Here is a 7,737-nt window from a genome sequence, read left to right as displayed (position 1 = left end):
TAGGGTAGGGTGGTTTTAAGTGGTATCTGTGAATAAGTCAGTGAATTTGAGTTTTGGGAGGTGGTTGCGTCTTTTACCCTTTATTTTTGTGTTCAAAAGGTATGTGAAGTTTGTAGGTAGTTTGGCAAATGTCTTGTGTCTTTGTAGATTAGGAGTTTTTTGTTTTGTTTGTCTTTGTATGTCAATGAGTGTAGGGTGTATAGTTTAGGGAGTTAGGGTAGGATGGAAGTTGCTTGTATCTTGGTTTTTGTATGAAATACTATTAGGATTATGAGATAGTACTGTTGGTTTGTACCGTGGCAGTAATGTTACAAGTACTGATAATCTTGTTCTGAATAGTAAAAAAAAAAAAAAAAAAAATCTGTTCTTATGAGTTTAATATCTGATACGTCTCCTATCAGGGGACCATATATTAAATGGATTTTTAGAACAGGGAGATGGAAGAAGAGCTTGCTCTGTCCACTCCACGCATCGACCTGGTATTGCAGTACCTCTAGGACCGGTGCACAACTCGCTTATGCAGTTTCCAAAAACAGAATGAATCAAAAAAAAAAAAAAAATCCTTTTGCTTGCTCACTTGCAATGTTGCTTTTGCTCACAAGCTGTTAATTCTTGCAATAAACTTGCATTTAACCCCTGTGTATTGGTATTTCTGCTTTGTGTCATTTTTTTGGCCTGTCTCCCTCCCTCCTCGCTCCATATTTTTTTGTGAGGAAACAGCAGGTGAAGTGGCAGTTGGAAGAAGCCAAACCTATTAAGTCAGTAAGTAGACACATTTCAACAAGACAGCTAGTGTTCTATTTATCTTTCTCCCAAGGCCCAAAACGAAGCCTTTTTTTGTGTCAGTTTCGAGATTCCTTTTGAATAGGGCTCACTCACTTGGCTACATTTCTGTCCCTTGCTGTAGCTAGCTAAAAAAAATAAGTCAGTCGAGGCATTTATTCCGCAGCCTGTGTCTCCTTCTAGTGGGTCTCTGTCTCTCATTTTCCGTCCATGTTACCAGGATGCGGGCCCATGCAAATGATTTCCCTCATTGGGCATTAATGAGGAGCACCTGGATCTGTGCAATTAGTGCTCAGGGCTGTCTAATTGACAGTTTAAAAGCCAGAATGGGCTTCAGGTGTGGATGAGGTGTTAGAAAGGTGTGTTGAGGCCAGCAGGTAGGGATTAGACCTCAAGCATGGGTAGGTGTGAAAAGTTTGCGTATCAGTGGCAGTCTAGACGGGGGGTTGGGAGGGGAAGTGCGTCTCTCAGCAAGATCTTTGTTTTGCCCAGGCCGCCGCTCATTTGGAAAAGAGAATGGTAGAGTTATCGCTTCTCGGCCTTTATGGCTGCAATCTGGTGTTGTAGTTAGAGGATATGACTGAAGGCACCAGTTCTGCTCGGCATGGGGTTGTGTCCTTAATTGGTACACCCCCTGCTGCTATTGGGCAGGACGCTGCTAGAGGTTACGAGAGGGCAATAAGTGGGGCGGCTACCTATGCGCTATTATGGCACGGAGGGAGATTCGTAACACACTTAGGATGCTGGTAAATCCTTTTTGAAGGAGGTCGGTCTGAGGACTGTCTTGGTGGATATTCTTTTTTTTTACATTAAAGTTTTTATTTAGAGAAAATAGAAAGGTTCAGTACAAATCAGGCTTGCATAGTTAAAAGCAGATTATCCATACATAAGTAAGCTTAGTGAGACTTAAGAAACGTATAACCATCTAAAGTAAAAACAAATCAAAGATAAAGTCTACCCACGCTGAGCAGATCATTACAACTTGCAATCATCTGGATCTGTAGCTGTTGTATCTCTAAATGTTTATTCTAGATTTTAGGTTATGTTGGTTAGTAGGTAAAATCTCCTGACTTGTCTGCTGCCGCAAAAGAGGGGAATTAGGAAGGGGGAGTAAGGGGAAAAGAAAGAATACAAAAATAGTACTCAACCACAAACAGCTTCATCTTGTCCAATCAGAGCCCATTACCTTTGGCAGACTGCTCAACCGAGGCTGGTCCCGGCAATGTGTTCGGCTGTGCAGTCCGCAAAGTATATGAAAATCGTCTATGGTTGCCATGTCTTGTGGAATGATTCTACCTGTGCATTGGACTGTGCTAGTGTATCTTCCATTTCATAAATTTCTGTGACTTTATGAAGCCACTCTGTTATTGATGGAACCCGGGGAGGAGTTCCAATGAATCGGGATAATTGATTTTGCTGCATTTAGAAGATGTTTTGTAAGAGAGTGCTTTCTTCAGGGGCCATTTTGAAATGTGCAATAAGCAGCACGTCACGTCAAGTGTCAGAGTGATTGCTGTAATCAATGAGATTAGTTCTGTTACTTTGTCCCAGTAAGGAGTAATTAAAGGACACTGGCACCAGATATGGAATAGAGATCCGGTTTCTGCCATGCATCTCCAACATAATTCCGATACCTAAGGGTTCCACTTGTTTAATTTAGCTGGAGTTAAGTACCAGTGAGTCATCAATTTGTATGCTGTTTCTTGCATTTTCGTGCTGATAGAGCACTTATGCGATAAGATACATGCATTCTTCCCATGTTTGGATGATATGTTTACCTGCATTGCCTCGGGCCACCTCCTCCTGAGTCTGTCATCTGTTGGTCTCTTAGCCTCTTGTGACCAAGCGTAGATGATAGAGGTTGTTCTGTCAACCTTCTCTCCTGTGAGACACACCAACTCAAGTTCCGAAAAAGGTCTGGAAAGGTCCCCCACTTTTTCTTTGCCGCGAAGATAACTACGGGTTTGTAGGTATGCCCAAAAAGGCAGGTGAGGAAAACTGTTATCTGCCTTAAGGGTGGGAAGGTCTTTAATTTTTGAGTGTTTGTAACAATCCCTGGCTAAAAGTGTTTTGTTTTGGGAGTGTGACCTGAGTTGAGGGTTCCCCATCCCCGGTATGAAATCAGGGTTGTCGAGCAGCGGGGTGAGCGGTCCAGGTGTAGAGGAGATCAACTTGACTTTATTTAGTCTATGAAACAATTTTAGTGTGGTTCCTGTCAGGGGGTGTTTCAAGTCATTCGGGTACGCTGACCATGGTATCCAAGGGGCAAATTGCATTGAGATAGAGTAGAATTTTCTCCAAGTTAACCCATTAGTGTCGTGATGGCCGTGCCAATCTATGACCCTCGCAAGATGTGAGGCCAGATGGTAGTCTCTAAAGTTGGGTAATCCCACCCCCCATGTTCCTTTATCCTTAAGGTTGCATACTTGATTCTTGGCTTTTTATGCGCCCAGATGAATCTCAGAAGCATTGAGCGCAAGGTAGCGAACATGCTACGTGGTAACTTAATTGGTAAAGTGCGCATGAAGTAAAGAAGCCTGGGGAGGATGGTCATTTTTACAATGGTCGCACGGTCATTTAGCTAAGTCTCTTTCAATGTTTTTAAGTAGAGGTGGGAAATTGTGTTCGTAAATTGAGGAGATTTGTGGTGTTAATTTAATACCCAAGTATTTCAGGGACTTAGAGTCCCACTTAAAATGGGAGTTCTCCGTTGTGGACTTTAGAGTACGTTCCGATAGAGTAACATTCATGGCTTCTGATTTGGAGTAGTTTATCTTTAGATTGGACACAAACCCATAGTGTGCGAACGCTTTAGACAAGTTGGGGATAGTGACATGGGGATTAGAAATAATAATAGGTTGTCTGCATAGGCAGCTACCTTGAACTCCCTGCCCGACACCCGGAAACCGGTTATGGAAGGATCAGCATTGATCGTTCTGATAAATGGTTCCATAGACAATATAAATAGGAGAGGGGAAAGAGGACAACCCTGTCTCCTTCCATTCGTAATGTGGACCTTCTCGGAAAGCGTGCCGTTTATTTTTAGCTTCGCTGTGGGATTTTGATATAAAGCTGAAATCCACGCCAACATCCTGGAGCCCAGACCCACATGTTGCCAACATATAGTCCCATGCCACGCGATTGAAGGCCTTCTCCGCGTCTGTGGACAGGAGAAGGCCCTCTGAGTTATGTGATCTGGCCGAATGGATCAGAAGTAGTGACTTAATGACACTGTCTTTGGCCTCACGGCCTGGCATAAAGCCCACCTGTTCAGGTCCGATCAGCTGTTGTAAGTGGGGTCTCAGTCTGTTGGCGAGTATCTTTGCAAATATTTTTATATCCAGGTTAAGCAATGATATAGGGCGATAGCTCGCACTTTCCGAGGGGTCCTTGCCAGGTTTCGGCACGACAGTTATGAAGGCAGAGAGGAAGTTTTATAATAAATGGCTGTGAAACCATCTGGCCCTGGACTTTTGCCCAGTTTCAGATGTTTGATGTCACCCCTGATTTCTGTTTAATCTATCGGATCTTCGAGGGAGCTAAGCTAAGCCGTCAAGTGAAGGGAGTCCGCTATTATCCAGAAATTCTCGTATGATCTGTGTCCTGTCTCCCAGCATTCCTGGTTGTCTGTGTTGTTGGGGGAGGTTATAAAGGTCGGTATAGAATGAGTTAAAGTGTTTCGCAATTGTCTGTGGTAACATCTAGTGAGCCTTGTGCTCGTCTGATGCCCAAAATGGCATTGCCATATGTATGTTCTTGAAGTGCTCTGGCTAAAGTTCTGCCCGATTTGTTGTCCGACTCATAGTATAGCTTTTTCTTGAAAAACAGGAAACGTTTGGTCCTGTTATCAAGAGTTTGCTGTAACTCCTTCCTGGTGGCTAACAACTCTGTGGCAGAGTTAACCGATAGGGATTGTTTGTGTAGGGATTCCAGTTTGTGGATACGTTCTGTTAGAGTTTTAATTTCCTTCTCTCGTTGCCTTTTACATTGAGAACTCATTTTTATCAATTCACCCCTCACTATGCATCGAGAGATCCGATGGAGTACTTAGGATATGTTGGTGTCCGTTTGCTGACACAATAAGTGCAAAAGGGAAGCGCCATATATATTTAGGATCTCTGTCTCTGAGCTTCTCAAGCAAAGGACGCAGAGCCCTGTGATTTTTCGGGGTAATCTGTGATAAGTCTTGGAACAGCATTATATTTTCGCCATTAAAAATAATCTTGTCATTTCTTCTGGCTTTGCGCATTATGTCCTCTTTTAATTGGAAGTTCTGCAGACAGCAGATTATATCTCTTGTTGCGCCATATCTGAGCCCTTAGGTCAGAGCTCTGTGCACTGGAACAAATTCAATCTCTGCTTCCTCCTGTCTAATAGGCTGTTGAACATTCTCTGGAGGGCAGGGGCGATTTGGTCATTTTCCCACGGATTCCGGGACCCCTCTCACCCTGATGTTGTTCCTCCTGCCTCGATTGTCGAGGTCCTCCAAGTGCCTATTCATATCAATAAAGTGTTGTGCGTGGGAGACTGTAACCTTGTCCAGTCTGTGGAGTTCTTTATCCCTCTGCCTCCCAGCGTGCTCTGTTGCTGCTAGCTTCTCTGTGATAACTACAAGGTTCGTTTTTAAGTCTGTAATAGCGGCCGAGAATGTGGATTTTATATCCGCTGTGAAGCAGGACATGTCTGCGTAAGTCAGGGGTTTGTTTGATCTGGTTTTTCCCCTACCTGTATCCTCCGGCCCTGATTCCGAGTCACCCCTGAGATCCTCCTCATGGTGCTCACTACGCTGAGTCGGCGCCATCTTGGGATCAGCCGTGCTGCGGCCCGCTGCAGATTTCTGTTTAAACAGATCTGTGATGTTCCGTGCAGCGGATGGAGGTTGTCCACGGCGAGGATGGGTCTGAGGGGTGCTGTATAGCTTTCTGCCCGGCATTGACGGCTCTGTGGATGGGTATCAGGCTGTAAGGCTGTGTGTCTAATGGAGCTCCTCTAGAATGCTGCCATCTAAGCCGCGCGCCAAGCCACGCCCCCTGGTGGATATTCTACGTGATATTTTGAACGTAACGGTGAGTCAGACTTATGCTTTGCAAGATTTCCCAGCAACCGGCACTTACGATGTCTCTTTTATTACCGAGAGCAACTGCCTTGGAGATTATGAAAATATCAAGTGGAAGGGAATAAGCTGCTGTCAAAACGTTGGTTCGAGCTTCTGTTCAACCCAGGAAACAAGTATGTCACCGTTAACCTGTTTAACCCCTTCTTGAAAACAGAATTGGTCCGAGTTTTCTTTTCTCGATACTGTCATGAGGTGAGCCTGGGAGAGAAATTAAACAACTCTTTTGGGATTTACCGAAGTAAGATCAAATTTAAAGTAAAAATTTGAGGACCCCGAGGGGTACGGTGGGGTAAAGCACCCCCCCGGCCCTTTTCACCATTTCTGGGAATCGGTGTTCCCTCTTTTATGTAGGGCAGCCTAAATTGTGCCACCAATGCTATAAGTATGGGCATACCAAGGATGAATGCGAGTTGGGAATATGCTGTAGGTCCTGTGGGCAGCCGGGTCATCAGGCGGCTAGTTGTCCAAAACCCGCAGTATGTGATCTATGTGGATCAACCATGCATAAGGCTCGAGCATGTAACCTGAATATGGTAGGCAGGATGGTTTCCTATGCAGATGTAGCTAGAGGGAGTGCTAGGCTTGCTGCCGCAACAGCAAGGCAGATTGTGAGCCTGCAGCCCTCAACTGAAGGGCAGGACAGAGAGGTTGGAGGGGTTAAGGGTGCTGCGGTGAGTGGGGAAAAGGTCCCATAAGTGGAGGGGAAGAAAGATCCAGCCCCAGGGGAGGAGGAGGGAGCAAATCTGGGTGTGGAAGAGAGTGGTGGTGGTGAAGTGGCGAGTGTGGAGGAAAGTACACCCTGTGCAGGAGTGGAGCAGATTTTGTCAATAATAGCCAGTGGAGTCTAAGGTGTCAGGATGCAGTGCTGAACAAAAGATGGAGGAGGAGGGAGAGTACGAGATGGATGAGGGCTGCTCAGAGGGAGAAAGTATGTGCGGAGAGAGAGGAGAGTGATGAAGGGTGTAGAACTAAGAGGAGCAAGGTGGAACTTGTGCTGGGTAGTCTACCAAGCCAAGTGGAGTTTGGGTCAGAGTTGGTGCTTGCGGGGGACCTGATGGTCACTGAGTCTGATGAGTTGGATAATGAGGATTCTGATAGTATGGAGGTGATAAGGAGAGACAGGAGGAGTGGAGGAAGGGCAGGTACCACTTAATTTAAGTTCTGATGGTCAGTATTGTCTCTATGAATGTGAGGGGCATAGGCTCTTCAGTTAGAAGAGCTGCTGTTTTTAAGAAATTAATTGATTTAAATGGGGATGTGGTATTTGTACAAGAATGTATGCTAAGTAATGCCCCTAAGACAAGTGAATGGGAGTACGGTCAGTCAGTGTGGTCTGTGGCTTGTACCAGTAAAAAAAAATTAAGGTGTGGGTGTGCTGGTGAAGTCCAGTAGGATCCAGATCATAAGCTATAAGGTTATAATCCCGGGTAGATTGTTGCAAATGCAATTGAGTGGTTTTGGATTTAAGTTACGCCTCTTCAACTGTTCTGCTCTCAACAAATAAGAGCAAGAGGCTGGAGTTTTTGGAGAGCTTAGCTTTATATCTCCTAGGTAGATAGCCTACAGTAATAGTGGGGGACCTCAACTGTATTAGGAGTGTTGCTAATAGAGAAAGTAGCTCTACAGTATCACTAGATAGCACCTCCACAGCTTTAAATAATTTGATTTCTGATTTTAGTTTATATGGATGTAGGTCAAGGGTTGGGGTCGGAGGCAGATGAATTTCCTTTTGTTCGGACAAAGGGTTATCAGATCCTGTATTGATTTTGTTTTATCCTCAGAGAGCGTAAACTCGGTATCCTTTAAAACAAAGGGTGTAACCTTCTCAGATCATTGTG

General features: G+C 44.7%; 1 non-coding gene across 1 annotated transcript; it reads left to right on the top strand.

Moving 5' to 3' along the window:
* Positions 1-320: 320 nt before the first annotated feature.
* On the top strand, positions 321-513 carry LOC141141873 (U2 spliceosomal RNA). Its single transcript, XR_012244268.1, has one exon. It is a non-coding gene; the product is annotated as a U2 spliceosomal RNA (small nuclear RNA).
* Positions 514-7,737: the final 7,224 nt, after the last annotated feature.

The sequence above is a fragment of the Aquarana catesbeiana genome, linkage group LG04 (genome assembly GCF_042186555.1).
Source record: "Aquarana catesbeiana isolate 2022-GZ linkage group LG04, ASM4218655v1, whole genome shotgun sequence".
NCBI classification, from domain to species: domain Eukaryota; kingdom Metazoa; phylum Chordata; class Amphibia; order Anura; family Ranidae; genus Aquarana; species Aquarana catesbeiana.
The sequence above is the reverse complement of the archived record's forward strand: the minus strand, read 5'-3'. Positions and strand labels throughout refer to the sequence as shown.